Here is a 17,217-nt window from a genome sequence, read left to right on the forward strand (position 1 = left end):
TAAGCTTAGTATACCCTTTGGCGGAACCTGAACGTTACGCTCACGCACGTTTATTTTTTCATAGAATTAAGAGAGCTATGGCCGAAGATCAAAACCAAAGACCTCTTAAGGATTTCGCTCAACCATCAAATGAAGAACCTAGTTCTAGTATAGTAAACCCAACCATCCCAGCTAATAATTTTGAACTTAAACCATCCCTGTTGCAACTAGTGCAACAGAGACAATTCGCAGGTCTCGCTACTGAGAACCCAAACCAACATTTAAAAATATTTCTTGAATTAGCAGACACTTTTAAAACCAATGGAGCTTCTCCTGAGGCAATAAGTTTAAGATTATTTCCTTTTTCCCTCAGAGATAAAGCCCTATCATTGTTAGATTCCCTTCCACCCAATTCCATTACGACTTGGGATAACCTTAGAAGAGTTTTTCTTGCTAGATATTTTCCCCCGAGTAAGACCGCCGTTCTTCGAAACCATATAACCAGATTTACCCAAAACCAAGGAGAATCGTTGTTCGAAGCTTGGGAGAGATATAAAGAGTTTTACGAGCATGCCCACATCATGGTTTAGAAAATTGGTTAATTATTCAAACCTTCTATAATGGACTTCATTACAACACAAAGATGACCATCGACGCTGCCACAGGCGGTGCGCTGATGAACAAACCTTACCCTGAAGCTAGTGCCCTCATCGAAGATATGGCTCAAAACCATCAATCATGAGGAGTTGAACGAGCGACAGTAGAGAAGAAGGAAGCCCGAGGAGGAGTGCATGAACTAAGCTCTATAGACATGATGCAAGCTAAAATGGACGCATTAGCCCTCAAAGTCGAGCATATGTGCATAAACCCGAATACTGTAGCCGCAGTTTCGTCGGATTGTAAGATATGTGGAACCAAAGGACACCAATCTGCAGAATGTAGTCTATTAAACGAAACTCACTCTGAGCAAGTAAACTACTCCCAAGGGAACCCATACTCGAATACCTATAACCCTGGATGGAGGAATCACCCAAACTTCTCTTATAAAAACAATAACCCTATCCAAAATAATGCACCTCCGAGACCTAGTTATCAAGCCCCTAGATCAAATCAACCTATGCAACCTATGCCACCAAAGCCGAGCCTTGAGAAAATTATGAAAATTTTTATCACCGCTCAAACCCAACAAAACAAGGAGTTCATGAATCAAAACATTCATGTTAACGAATTAATTACCCAGTTAGGAACCAAGGTTAACCAAATAGTTACTCATACCAAGATGCTTGAAACCCAGATCTCTCAGGTAGTTTTAAACCAAGCCCCTCAGACTACACCTGGAGGACAATTCCCTGGACAACCTCAACAAAATCCGAGAGGACAAGCCAATGCCATTACCCTACGAAGTGGGAACGCTTATGATGAGCCACTAAACCCTAGATTGAGTGAACCCAAAACTTCTAAGAAATGTACCAAGCCCCCGGACGAAGTAAAGGAACCAGAGGAATCTGAAAACCAGGAAGGTCGAGAAAAAGGAGAAGAACCCAAATATAAAACTTACGTACCACCCCCGCCATATAAACCACCTATACCGTATCCGCAAAGACTCAAACAAACCCAGATCAATAAACAGTATCAAAAATTTATTAAAGTTATAGAAAAACTTCATGTAGAAATCCCTTTCATAGAAGTCATCACCCAAATACCTTCTTATGCAAAGTTTCTCAAAGACATTCTTACCAACAAACGTAGACTTGACGATCCGAAGCCTTTGGAATGTAATGCTATTTCCGAGGACAAATTAGCAAAGAAAGATAAAGATCTTGGAAATTTCTCCATTCCTTGCCTTTTGGGTAATCATGTCATCGAAAAATCTTTTCTAGACTTAGGAGCTAGTGTGAGCCTAATGCCTTTAGCAGTTCGTGAGAGGTTAAACTTAGGAGAATTACAGCCCACTAAAATGTCACTTCAGTTAGCCGATAGATCTGTTAAATATCCGATAGGCATTTTAGAAGATGTTCCTGTTAGGATAGGTCAGTTGTTTATCCCTACTGATTTTGTTGTCATGAACATCAAAGAGGACAATGATATACCAATCCTTCTAGGTAGACCATTCTTATCGACTGCAGGAGCCATAATAGATGTCCAGAAAGGAAAGTTGACATTTGAGGTAGGTGACGAGAAAATAGAATTTATACTTTCGAAATTTCTTATGGCACCTGTGATGGGAGACTCGTGTTATGCCTTAGATATCATTGATGAATGTGTTAGAGAATTAGAACAAAAAGAAATTATAAAAACAATTAAGTTACCATCAACTCTCATAAGGGAAGATGATGACTTTAAGAAACCCTACATCGATGATAACCTTTACGAATGTTTATCCCTTACTCCAGATCCTATGCCATGCCCTAAGAAACCAACCTTAGAACTTAAGGAACTGCCTAAGAACCTGAGATATGAGTTCCTTGATGAAAAGATGAACCGTCCAATTATAGTCAGTGCTACCTTGAGCCAAGAGGAAACGAACCAACTTTTAGATGTTTTACGAAGATATCTCTCAGCCTTAGGATATAATATCTCTGACCTGAAAGGTATAAGCCCATCCGTATGAATGCATCGGATTTCGCTCGAAGAAGATTCAAAACCCTCTAGGGAACATCAGAGAAGAATAAACCCTATAATGAATGATGTTGTTAAAAAGGAAGTTCTTAAGTTACTTGAGGCAGGTATAATCTACCAGATCTCGGATAGTAAGTGGGTGAGCCCTGTGCATGTAGTACCTAAAAAGGGAGGCATCACAGTCGTGCAAAACGATAAAGGCGAACATGTAGCAAAACATTTAGAAGGAGGACGACGGATGTGTATAGATTATAGAAAATTAAATAAAGCGACTAGGAAGGATCATTTCCCTTTACCATTTATAGACCAAATGTTGGAGCGTCTAGCCAGACACTCTTACTTCTGATATCTAGATGGACACTCTGGATTTTTCCAAATACCTATCCACCCCGAAGATCAAGAAAAAACTACCTTTACATGCCCTTATGGAACTTTTGCCTACAGACGAATGGCGTTCGGCCTCTGTAATGCCCCAGCTACTTTCCAACGCTGCATGATGTCAATCTTTGCAGATTACCTAGATGGTATCATGGAAGTGTTTATGGATGATTTCTCGGTTTGCGGATTTGATTTCCATAATTGTCTTGCTAACCTTGAGAAAATCTTGGAGAGATGCGTGGAGGTGAACCTCGTGCTAAACTGGGAAAAATGTCATTTCATAATGACCGAAGGAATAGTTTTAGGACATATAGTTTCCGAAAAAGGTATAGAGGTAGATAAAGCTAAAATAGAAGTTATAGAAAACCTAAAACCACCAAAAACAATCAGAGAAGTCCGAAGCTTTCTTGGACACGCTGGATTCTACCGGCGTTTTATTAAGGACTTCTCCAAAATAACCAAACCTTTAACTGGACTTTTAATGAAAGATGCTGAATTCATTTTTGATGAAAAATGTAATGACACATTTAATCTTTTAAAGCAAGCATTAATCTCAGCACCCATTATGAAACCACCTGATTGGTCAGAACCTTTTGAGATAATGTGCGATGCTAGTGATTATGCAGTTGGAGCCGTTCTAGGACAAAGGAAAGATAAAAAATTACATGCCATTTATTATGCCAGTAGAACCCTAGATGCTGCCCAACTTAACTACGCAACAACTGAAAAAGAATTACTCGCTGTAGTTTTCGCTATAGACAAATTTAGATCTTATCTAGTAGGAGCAAAAATTATAGTTTACACCGACCATGCTGCCATTCGTTACCTATTAAGTAAAAAAGATGCCAAGCCCAGGTTACTCCGATGGATTCTATTACTACAAGAGTTTGATTTAGACATAAGAGATAAAAAACGCACTGAAAACGTAGTAGCCGATCACCTTTCTAGGCTAGAACATCTAAAACCAGAACTAGTACCCATAAATGATGATTTCGCCTATGATAGACTGATAGCTAGAGTAGAAACCATTGAAGATAATAACCTAGATCCTTATGAGCACCCCCAAAATTCCTTAGCAATAAGTAACGTACCCTGGTATGCAGACTTCGTTAATTACCTAGCTGCTGATATAGTACCCCCTGATCTTGACTACCACCGCAAGAAGAAATTCTTCCACGATGTGAGAAACTTCTATTGGTACGAACCGCTCCTTTTCAAAAGGGGTAAAGATGGCATTTTTCGTCGTTGCGTTCCGGAAGAAGAGGTAAATAATATTATCGAGCATTGTCATTCTGCACCTTATGGTGGACATGCGAGCACATCTAAGACATACGCCAAGATTCTTCAAGCTGGCCTATTCTGGCCTACCATGTGGCGCGATGTCTATGCTTGCATTGTCAAGTGTGATAGATGCCAACGCACTGGAAACATTTCAAGGCGTGATGAAATGCCTCTAAGAAACATTCAGGAAGTAGAACTCTTTGACGTATGGGGTATAGATTTCATGGGACCCTTCCCACCATCCTTAGGAAACAGGTATATCTTAGTAGCTGTAGACTATGTGTCTAAGTGGATTGAAGCTATAGCTGCACCCACAAATGACACTAGGGTAGTGATTAAACTATTTAAAAACTATATATTCCCTAGATTTGGAACACCACGTTTAGTCATAAGCGATGGAGGATCACACTTTATATCGAGAATATTTGACAAAATTTTAAGAAAATATGGAGTTAGGCATAGAGTAGCAACACCATACCACCCACAGACTAGTGGCCAAGTAGAAGTATCTAATAGGAAGATAAAACAAATCCTAGAGAAAACTGTTTCTATTTCTAGGAGAGACTGGTCTCAGAAGCTTCAAGAAGCATTATGGGCCTATAGAACCGCTTTCAAAACCCCTATAGGAACTACTCCTTATCAACTAGTTTATGGAAAATCCTGCCACTTACCGTTCGAATTGGAGCATAAGGCCTATTGGGCCATTAAAACTTTGAATTTAGACTACCTAGCCGCTGGAGAAAAGCGTACCCTAGACATTCATAAACTAGAAGAACTTAGGCAATCTGCCTACGAGAATGCAAAAATATATAAAGAAAGAACAAAAGCCTATCACGACAAAAGAATAGTAAAGAAAAACTTCAATATAGGCGATCCTGTTCTCCTTTTCAACTCTAGGTTACGACTCTTCCCTGGAAAGCTACGTTCAAGATGGACTGGTCCTTTCAAAGTATCCAAGATTCTGAGATTCGGAGCCGTGAAAATCAAGAACGAAACCTGTAGTCCATTCATTGTAAATGGACAAAGACTGAAGCTCTATGAAGGAGGAGACATTCCAGCATACGACTCGAGCCACACCCTGATTGATCCACCCATTCCTACTACTACAAGTGTATAAATTCTAATCGTCAAGCTAATGACGTTAAACAAGCGCTGCGTGGGAGGTAACCCATGGTTTTTTCTTTCATTTTACTTTTTTGCATTTATTTAATTTTTATTTTTATTTTATTTTATCATATTTTGCATTGAGACTAAAATTTGAATGGTTTGCACTTTCAGGATCACTTTCTTAACTCTTACAGGATGCAGGATTTCGATGACATGCACGTGGCCTATAGAGATAATGCTCAGAGAGAGCGCTACATCGCTCTGTATCAGCGCCCTATGGCACCCACACGTTATCTTGATCAGCACTATATAGAGGCACTGGGTATCGAGCCGAGTATCCTATTCCTTAGCCACCAGCTTCACTGGGACGAGTTTGCTGATGACTTGAGTAACACCTACAGGAACCTGACACTGGAGTTCCTGAGTTCATTCGACTATGACCCATACTCTGGACCAGATGGGTATGCTGCTTTCAGGCTCTTTGGAGTTGAGTACTCCTTTAGCCAGAAAGAGTTCGGCGACTTATTGGGTTTCCAGACCACTCCTGATGCTATCCTAGAGACACCTATGGGATATTTTCTGGGTAAGGAGGTGGAGAAGTTTTGGAATGATATATCGGGTGGCGGAAGCCAAGATCCATCTACGCAGCTGTCTCATGTTATACATAACCCCGCCTTCAGATACTTTCAGATGATATTAGCATATTCCTTCCTGGGAAGACCGGATGCAGAGACACTACTGAGTGAATAGGAGATCTTCCTATTATTTTGTGCATCCCAGTCTCACTCAGTAGCATGTGGGAACTTTTTATTATACAGTCTCAGCGGTATCTCCAGATCTACCGAAGGAGTCATCCATGTTGGCGGAATCATCACGCAGATTGTTGTCGCTTTAGGTCTGTCTCGCAAGCTGTTACATCTTCGGACCTACTGTGGGTACACTACCATGGACATCGACTTCTGTTTGACCAGAGGGTTGATGAGGAGAGCCTCTTTCCACCCATGTTAGTTCCGATTGCTAGTCGACAACGAGGCTATCCACTATTTCACACTGCCAGATCCTATGATGACCAGTGTGCATGATCCAGCGAATTGGAGTTATGCTCTGGAAGGCCAGGGAGAGACCGTCGAGGAGCCGAGATCACCACCCGTTGTTGAATACACGCCTACACCACCATCTCCCAGAATCACTATTTTCTCTAATAATCTTTCATTGCAGACCCCCGACATCCGCACTCAGATTGCCGAGTGTCGTAGAGAGATCGCAGAGCTTAGACAGGAGGTGGCTGACCTCACTTTACAGATGGGAGTGTCTGATCTCACCCATGCTACAGAAGCCGACTGTCTATATCAGGAGATCACAGAGCTCAGGCAGGAAGTAGCCATGCTCCGTGGATCCACTCAGGAAGATGACATCCCTACTATATGATCTCACCATTCCATCTTATTTTATCTTTCTTTTATTTTATTTTTCTTGTATTTATATAACTCATCTTATATTATCGCATTTGGAATATTATATAAACTACATCTATACATCGGTATTTCTATTTTTATCTATATATGTCTTATGTTTGTTTTATTTGCATTTTTTATTTTAGTTGTTTATTTATTTATTAGTCTAATATTTAATTTTTGTTTCATTTTTATTTTTATTTTTACTTTTATAAAATTATGCAAGCCAATGATGCTAGGAAAATCACAAAACAAATGCTATCCGGACCCCTCAAAGTCAAAAGACAATAGAAGCCCAAGGCAAAGGACCAAAATCTGGCCCAGCCAGATTTTGCCGTGTGGCGCCCGCCACAGCGTCTGTAAAAGGTCGGGGCAGAACCCCTTTCTTCACCATTTTTACACCTTACAACCTTCCAAACCCATTTTTTCACCTTGGAAAAACATCCTTGAACCCACAAAAAGCTCATACTTTTCTAACCACCACACCGTACAAATCATTTTTCCGATTTCCATTTTCATTTTCATCCGTCGGATTTCGTAAAAATCCAACCTTTTCACAAACCACTTCATCTTCTTCACCATTTTTCAAGAGCTTTCAAATGGAGTTTAACGGATTCATTCTTCGAGGAGGAAAACCGGGGGATAGACAAAGAAAAATCATCGAACGGGTTGCAAAATCGGGAAATCCTCCCGACAAGGTATGTTGACGAAAACTGTCTCTACACTTTAGGTATCTATCATAGCATATTTCATTTATTAGATAATTTAGGTTTGCATAATTTATTTTCCAACAAAGAACCTACCTATGAGCGGTTGACAATTGAATTTTTGAGTTCCTTGATTTATATTGTCAACCCTAACACTACTAGCACAGTTGGTACTATCAGATTTAGAATGTTTGCTGTTGAATACGAATTCAGTACCGATGAACTAGCCAGCTTGTTAGGGATCCCTCATGGGGACGGTGCTATTTGTGAGGCCCCTTTGGATTCAGAGTGGTCAGTTGAGGTATTTTCCTTTTGGGAGTGTTTATCAAACACTTCTATAAACTCTTTTGAAGGAGTTCTTGCCTCAACTATCCATAACCTGGCCATCAGAGTTTTTAGATAACTGTTGGCATGCACTATTTTTGGCCGGGAGAATCCAAATAAGGTTAATGCTAGAGAGCTTCTATTTTTACAAGGAAGCCTCACAAATAGACGTATTAATTCGGTCTCGTTCATGCTTGCTCATATGACTTTAACTTTGAATAAAGCGGGACCGATTTCTTTTGGTGGATTGATTACATCTATTGCTCGGGCACTTAATCTGAACAATGAGATGGCTACCCTAGACCCCTTACCTCCTCGCACAATTAACCTAAAATTTTTGAGAGACATGAAACTGTGCCGTTCGAGGAGAGAAAGAGGCTATATGCTTATGGTTCATGGTGTAGCCATCCCATCTGTTGTTTTACCGTGCACTAGACGTACAGATGTACGAGATGAAAGGAATTGGACCTACACTTTAGATGCTCCACCTGTTTTGGGTCCTCTTCCTCCTAACATTCCTGATGAGGCGGGACATGACACCGATGATGAATATGATCGGAGAGAGAGATCTCTCATACCCCATGTGTCCCCCCATCATCCTTCACCACCACACACTGCACCATTTTCTTCTTCTGCAGGTACCACTCCTGGCTTTTATATTACAGAGGAGATGTGGCGTAACCACATGGCTAGAGAGCAGAGGCGTGACGACCTACTCTCTACCATCCAGCAGCAAATGGCGGATAACATGAGCTTCATGCAAGAGTCGCATCGGAGGACAGACAGGTCCTACGACACTGTTCTACAGTCCCTACAAACGATCACAGATACACAAGCCCGTCAGCAACACTACCACCAGAGACACATGACACTCATTGAAGCCACTCAAGGTTCCATTATGGGTAACCTTCGAGAAGTGAGGACCGCTCAGGATGCTCTGCAGGCGAGGATGGATCAGAGAGACATCGTCGTACCCGATCCCGTCGTCCACCTCAGGATGGCGAGGGCACTAGTGGTCAGCAATAGGTTGTCAGGTAACTCTTCCCTTATCTTATTTCGAAACATTGGGGACAATGTTCGATTTAAGTGTGGGAGGAGACTCTATCGTCTTTTCTTTATTACCTTTCTCGTTTTTTCCTTTATCGCATTTTCTTTGTTGTTTTTAGATAGTTTATTTATTGGTATTTCCTTTTAGTTGTTTATTTTGCTTTTTAGTATAATGCATGAGTCTGACAAGTCACTAAATATAGTAGATCTTTAGTACAATCCTACCTCCCCATACCTTTAGCCCCACCGAATTTTTTTTTGCAAAAGAAAATAGTGTTATTCCGAAAGTTTTCAGGTTTTAAGGACATGTTTTGAGTAAGGATGCGATGACTTGGGAGAACTTTGCGAAACATCAGTATTATTTTAGCACCATAGACTTCGTAAATATAGGAACCACTCCCGAAACCCCATATACCATGGCCCTAATCATCATTTCCGTATAAGTCCTCAGTAGTTTATCTCAGCAGTCAGCTCCGGCCTACGCATCCTCTACGTAGGGGACCAATGCAAATAAGTGAATGATCCAGAAAAACAAAAAAATAAAAGAAAGCAAAAAGACAACTCCGGTATAGGTGACCCTCACAAAGTCATTTAAACCAAAGAATTGTAAAAATTTGCTACAAAAAGAAAAAGAAAAAAAAGAAAAAGAAAAAGAAAAACTTACCCACTGTTAGTTGATTCAGAGGTATCTGGCACTGAACTCGGTAGGGCGGATTACGATCCGATCCCCCACAACTACAGTTGGGTCCAATAAAAGGGTTTACACATATTTATGTGCCAGAAACCCCATGCTCAGATCATAATCACCAACAGGCCACTCTACTATGAAGCATGTATGGATAACGGGCTTAATGTGATTGCGCCTGAATGAAAAGGACACAAAAAGAGATAAAGAGGCAGGCCTAGGTATTGTGGGATAATATGGGTTGGTTAATATAGGAATGAAGTTTATGTCCGTATTTGCGGATCAGTGTTATCATGATACCCTTAGTTCACTCAGTTAGTACCTATCACTGCATCCCGACTTGAACTTAGAATTTTTACCTGAAACACTCGTTTACACAAATTTTCTTTTATGAGCTTTTTAATGTTTTGCTTGAGGACAAGCAAAGGTTTAAGTGTGGGAGAGTTTGATAACACTAAAATTTACCGTATTTTCGACTTTGATTTCACATGCATTCTAGTTGTTTTATTGTTATTTTGTTGTGTTATTGTTATGATTTCCTTTGTTTTCAGGTTTTTACTTTAATCGGAGCCCCGATCGAGAAAAGGAGTGAAAAAGAGCTAAAAACCCTAAAATTCAGCATTTTGCACTTGTGGCCTACCCCATGGCTGGCGCCATAGACCCTGCCATAACGTGTCCAAGCTCAACTTCCCTCAACTGCCACGTTCCCCACTACTTCCACTAAGGCGCCTCAGATTGGCCTTGTGGCGGGCGCCATGGCCTTGTGGCGGGCGCCACAAGAGGAAAAGTTTTCCCTCCCATTTTCAAGTTGAAGGGCATCCTTGTCATTTCCATCTTTTTACTTGCTTATAAATAGAAACTCGAAATCACTTTTACAATCATCCAAACTTAGAGCAGATGCAAACTCAGAGCAACTTTGTTTCACTTAGGCATATATTCAGTATTTTAAAGTGGTAATCGCTTCGCATTGGAGTGTTACCACAATTGTGTAATCGAGTCTGTGATAGAGTCTGTAATCGAGTTTGGAGCACTTTGGAAGGAAGTTAATTTTGCCGCCATTTTCATTTCCGCTTTGCAATTTATTCAAGCCTCCGATTGGAGCAGGTTTTTATTACTTGTCTTTATCTTATTTATTTTCTCGCACTCGCTTTAAATTATTTATTTTCTCGCACTCGCTTTAAATTATTTATTTCCTCGCACTCGCTTTAAATTATTTATTTCCTCGCACTCACTTTAAATTATTTATTTCCTCGCACTCGCTTTAAATTATTTATTTCCTCGCACTCGCTTTAAATTATTTATTTCCTCGCACTCGCTTTAAATTATTTATTTCCCCACACTCGCTTTAAATGATTTATTTCCTCGCACTCACTTTACTTTATTTATTTCTCGCACTCGCACTACTTTTATTTAAATTAATGCACTTTTACTTTACCATGTCTAACTAAATCTATAAGGTTAGAACGTAAGGATCGTAATTGAACCGATAATCCGTACAATTGTTCGTAGAAACACTTAAGGGCTATTTTAACTTTCAACTTAAGTTTTCCTGCACTTCAATTCTGTTGGGTAAGATCGAAAATCGTCTAACGTCTATTTAAACTTAATTGTTTTTAACTATTTCAAAAACAGCGAAAGCGCTTTGTTTAGTTCATTAGGAGTTTTTATTTTAAGAAGAAAAGAGATTTTAAAACTATTTTCGGACGCGTTTATAAGTTTAGAGTCTGGTTCGTGAGAACCTCTTTTGGTTAAGAAATCCAGGTTATAATACTTTTCAACTTAGTCAAGACACTATATTTCTTAAAAATAGGTTTACTACTCTAACGCAATGCGCGCCTTTTTATAAGTGACAATAAGAGGGTTTGATTAGGGAGTACAACTCGGTTCTGAATACGCGAAAGCGATAGTTCCTGTTAAATTAGTTCTTTTCAAAGTAGGAAACACTGCCCATAAGTAGTTCTATTAGCAAGTACTTGGATTATTAATTGATTACGTGAATTACATTCGACCCTGTCTTTATTAATTAATCTTTATTCAACACTTTACTTTTCATTGCACACTCCAAAAATACTTATTTTGATTGCCTTTGATAAACACCATAACAATAGATAACGATAGATTGACACTTGGTCTATGTGGATTCGACAATCTTTTATATTACTCTGACGCGTTCGTATACTTGCGAAACACCGCATCAATTTTCTCGAAAGCCCTTTGGCAATAATCATTCCACCTGATGGCCTGATCTTTTCTCAACAATTTGAATATTGGCTCACACGTGGCTGTTAGGTGAGAGATGAACCTTACAATGTAGTTTAACCTTCCTAAGAAACCACAGACTTGTTTTTCTGTTCTTGGCTCAGGCATTTCTTGTATCGCTTTCACTTTGGCCGGATCCACCTCAATCCCTTTTTCACTAACAATAAAACCCAGTAGTTTTCCAGATCTCACCCTGAAAGTACACTTGTTCGGATTAAGCCTCAACTTGAATTTCCTTAAATGCTCAAACAGTTTCTGTAAATTCACCAGATGTTCTTCTTCCGTCTGAGATTTGGCAATCATATCATCAACATAAACCTCGATTTCATGATGAATCATATCATGGAAAAAAGTTACCATAGCTCGTTGATATGTTGCCCCAGCATTTTTCAGACCAAACGACACCACCTTGTAGCAGAAGGTGCCCCATGGGGTTATGAAAGTTGTCTTCTCCATGTCTTCTGGTGCCATCTTAATTTGATTATAGCCAGAAAAGCCATCCATGAAGGAGAATACCGAGAACTGAGTCGTGTTATCCACCAAAACGTCGATGTGAGGTAATGGGAAATCATCTTTAGGACTAGCTTTGTTCAGTTCCCGATAGTCAACACACATCCGTACCTTTCCATCCTTCTTAGGTACTGGAACGATATTTGCAACCCATGGCGGATAATTTGTAACCGCTAGAAACCCTGCATCCAACTGTTTTTGCACTTCTTCCTTTATCTTGACAGCCATCTCTGGTCTCGTTCTTCTGAGCTTCTGCTTGACCGGAGGACAATCCTCTTTGAGAGGCAAACGGTGTACCACAATGTCTGTGTCAAGCCCTGGCATGTCCTGATAAGACCAAGCGAAGATGTCAACATACTCTCGCAGCAATTCAATCAACCCCTTCTTCACCTTGTCTTCCAAAGTAGACCCTATCTTGATCTCTCTCTCTTGACGTCCTCGATGCCGAGATTAATCACTTCAGTAGACTCTTGATGTGGTTGAATGACCCTTTCTTCCTGTTTTAACAACCTGGCAAGTTCTTCAGGGAGTTCACAGTCTTCATCACCCTCTTCTTCAGCTTGAAAGATTGGATTTTCAAAATCGAAGTCAGCCATAGCAGAACTGTTATCAATAGGATCCGGTGACGTGCATCTGCATGAGGGATGGTATGTGCTTATGAGTGTGAACAAGGAGTGAAAACTAAACAAAACATTGCCAAATGTATTTTTTTGATTTTTGAAAACTGCAAAAATAGAAAGACAGTGAACAAAATATTTGAATGCAAAAAGACGTCCTTTATTTATGATAAAAAATGCAGGTATCCACATAGATGAGCCCTATAATGAGTCATTACGCCCTGGGCGGAACGTAAGACTTGGATATGCATGAATAAACAAAGAAAATTACTCTTTAAGAAGAGTGACTTGGATAATCTCTTCAGAAGACCAGTTTCGGAGAACTTCACCCGGGATCCTTGGACGCACCCAGTTGTCAATGTCGCAATCACTATCCCCATCTTCTTTGTTGATTGCAGAGACCTGGCCGTACTGAATGATGCCATCACTGGAGAAAGTAATCGGCCCCTGAAGAGTCTGAGGCATTGAAGTTGTAGAAGCAACAACATCAGAAAAATTAATTACATCATTGGGAATTACAAAATCAACAGGATCAACATTTGTAAATTCTTCAGCATCTTCAGGAAAGAGAGGATCAACATCTGCATTCTCAACAACCCCTTCAACAGACCTTTGGGCAGATAAGTCTTCAGCTTGGAGGATACCATCGTCAAGCAAGGCCTGGATACCCTGTTGCAGCTTCACATAACCCCCACTCTGTGCGACACAACCCAAACAACCGCTCCCACAGCCGGGGAAAACATCTGCCTTTAGCAAGTATTCTTTGATTTCTAACAGCGGAGTCTTCAGCTTCAACACCTTCTTGACTAGTTTGGCTTCTCCTTCAACCATGTTAACATTTGCTCCACCATGCTGCGGCATGGGATTGTTGACAACATTAGGAGCCAGCGCAAAGTTAATGGTCTTTGAATCAATAAGGTCCTGAACTACGTGCTTAAAAGCTTTGCAGTTCTCAATAGTGTGGCCAGGTGCCCCAGAGTGGAAATTACACATAGCATTGGCGTCATAACCCACTGGAAGCCTGCCAACGGGAGGAGCCAAAGTGCGTAACTGCACAAGTTGCAGATGTTGAAGGTTGGGAAGCAACTGGGCATACGACATCGGAAGAGTGTCGAAACGCCTATCCATCATCCCCTGTCTCTGTTGATAAGCAGGTCTGTTACCCTGTTGTTGTTGGTATTGATTTTGTTGACGTTGAGGTTGTTGTTGTTGCACTGGTGCTGCAGCCGGAATGGTCACTACTGCAACATAAGGTTGTTGGTGGTAATTCTGAAAGTTATTCCTCCGGTTACCCCTGTTCTGATAAGAAGACACAACATTTGCATCCCCTTCTCTCCTCTTCTGTCCTCCTAAGAACGGCTTCTTTGACCCCGAAGATGATCCAACCCCATTTTGGATCTTACATGTCTTTAAGTAGTTCTCCATCCTCTCACCGGTAGAGACCACATCAGCAAAATTCGAGGCATTGCAATCCACCAGACGCTCCAAATAAGATCCAGGCAGTGTGTTCATAAACATGTTGGCCATCTCTTTTTCCAACATCGGAGGCTGAACACGGGAAGCCAACTCTCTCCAGCGTTGAGCATACTCTTTGAAGCACTCGTTGCTCTTGAGAGACAGATTCCGGAGCTGAGTCCTGTTAGGTGCCATATCCGCATTGTACTGATATTGCTTCACAAAGGCCTCAGCCAAGTCTCTCCAGCAGCGAATATGGGCTCTGTCCAGCCTCATATACCACTCAAAGGATGCCCCAGCTAGGCTGTCCTGGAAGAAGTACATGAGCAGCTTCTCATCATCAGAATACGCGATCATCTTGCGGAAGTAAGCTTGTACATGAGTCTTCGGGCAAGAGTTGCCATTGTACTTATCAAACACGGGGACTTTGAATTTTGGCGGAACTCTCACGCCTGGGACCAGCCCCAAGTCAGCAACATCCACACCAAGAGCATTCTGCCCTTCCACAACTTTCAACCTCTCTTCCAGTCTCCGAAACATAGGGTCCATACCATGGCCCATGCCAAAGTCCTCATGAAGCAGGGGGAATTGATCCTCCTGATCATCATGGATGGGTTGTTGACCAAGGTTGCCATGTGGGATTGGGATAGGCCCCCGTCCATTGGGTCCATTAGCCTTTCCAGCGTGAGGATCAACCACAACATCCGGTTGAGTAGTAGGGGGATTCCCCTGTACCAACAATCTAATCTCCTGCTGTCCCTGAGCCATTCCTTGGACCACTTCCATGAACTGATTCATGCGAATCCTCATCTCAGCGAGCTCTGCTTGTAAACTTCCATTGCTCTCTATTGATTCCTTCGGGTACCGTATCGGTGAATGCCTGAGTCAGTTATCCTAATAGTGGAATACCAAACATACTGAGAACACTGCGGCGGTACCTGTTATGCAAGACATGCTAATGGATATGCAAATGCGATGACATGTTTATCAATTCCAAAAGATATTCTACCCCTTGATTCCAGTCTTACATTAGATAAACAGTGTAAGAAAAACCCCGACTAGAATCAAGAAGAAGATATAAACCCCTGGGAATAGATAAACATGTGTTAAATGATATGAGTGCAAAATGATGTGATGCAATGTAGTGACATGGGAATCAGGATTGTTGACGATATGGATGTGTATGAATGCATGAATGCATGGATGCAACAATCACACTCAAGGATCAAGCAAACCACACCACACAAAGGTCATGGGATGGATTAAGTCATCCTTAATATCAATCATCCATTTTGGTGGATTATGGTTTACACCTTATCAACACCCAAGTTCCATTGATATTAAGGATACACAAGAACGGATCAACCACGAATCAAGGGTTTGTTGCGAGTCACGAGCATGGAGTCTTGGTTAAGAACCACCTAAAGGGAGTGTACTATGGTTAAACCTGACAATCATGTTCTACAAGAGGTTCCCATAGTCATCATCCCATCTTTCGGATATTATCGGATAAACGACTACTCGTATTCCAAAAATATTCTCAAGAGATACTCTTATGAGTGTAGTATCGCGTAACAATCGTATCAAATCTTACACTTGAACGATCTTCGCACTACGTCCTAAAAATAGGCCAAGATGGACGTGGTAAACTAAGGTCCTTGGCTTCTAAGGCATATATTGGAAAGAGTAATGCCTAACCACGACTACTCGTGTGACATTATTGATCCCAACATAACCTCCACCAAGTGAATGGGCTTGCAAGTCAACTTGCTAAGGAATAAATCCACACAATTCAACAAGACTATGCCATTCTCCTATCCTAAGTGAACTCTAGTTCGGGTATAGAACTCATCTCACGAAGATCACCAAGCATACAAGGAATTAATATTCAAACAATTCAATTATTACATACAATACAGTAATCCCAAATTGCACAAAAATATGTCACAAAGCAATATACCATACAATACAACAAATATGAAAAGTAGGCAAAACCCACTAGACAAATGATAGTCCCCAGCAGAGTCGCCACTTTTCTGTAGCGGGGTATTCGTTACCATTAGAGATATTGACTAAATCCAAGGTAAACCATACAAGTCGAGTCGCCACCACACTTCTATTTATCCAAAGGAATGGTTAGAAAGCGAACAAAAACCTAAAAGTTTTATCGAATCAAAAACTAGTAAAAATGTCAGAGATCTGGGTAAGGGGGTTGGTTATGCAATGGGAAGGTTTTAAGCACCCCAAAACATCCTAGGTACTCATAGGGATCCCTTTTCATAAGTGGTGTTCTAGTCTAAAGGGTGTAGGTATATCTAAAGTACTATTTACTAAAAGGAAGGTTAAAAGAAAATGACTCGCAAGGATGTCACAACCACTGCCTACGTATCTCATCTGAGTATGAGAATCAGAGTCTTCGTAGCTCGGCTACCTATAGGTTAAAGATAAGTATGCTCGGTAAGACGTCGGGTCTTATGCCTACGTATCTCATCTGGAATGAGAATCAGAGCAAAGCGTAGTTCGGCTAACTACGAGAACAAGGGTCTCGATTGCAACTAGGGAAAGGGAAAGGGACGGCCTCGATCGCAACGAGTGCGAGAGAAAAGAATCGCAGCAAGGGCGAAAGCAAGCAAGGATTAGTTGTTAGTCGTCAGTCAAACTCGGCAAGACATCGCATCTCGTGCCTACGTATCTCATCCGAACATGAGAATCAGAGTTGTCGTACTTCGGCTAACTAGGGGTTAAGGATTGCCATCTGAACATGGACTTACAAAAGAGGACACCAACTGTGTCAA

General features: G+C 41.0%; 1 non-coding gene across 1 annotated transcript; it reads right to left on the bottom strand.

Annotated features, from left to right (window-relative positions):
* Positions 1-461: 461 nt before the first annotated feature.
* On the bottom strand, positions 462-567 carry LOC127109003 (small nucleolar RNA R71). Its single transcript, XR_007796493.1, has one exon. It is a non-coding gene; the product is annotated as a small nucleolar RNA R71 (small nucleolar RNA).
* Positions 568-17,217: the final 16,650 nt, after the last annotated feature.

Source organism: Lathyrus oleraceus, chromosome 7 (assembly GCF_024323335.1).
Source record: "Lathyrus oleraceus cultivar Zhongwan6 chromosome 7, CAAS_Psat_ZW6_1.0, whole genome shotgun sequence".
Taxonomy (NCBI): Eukaryota; Viridiplantae; Streptophyta; class Magnoliopsida; order Fabales; family Fabaceae; genus Lathyrus; species Lathyrus oleraceus.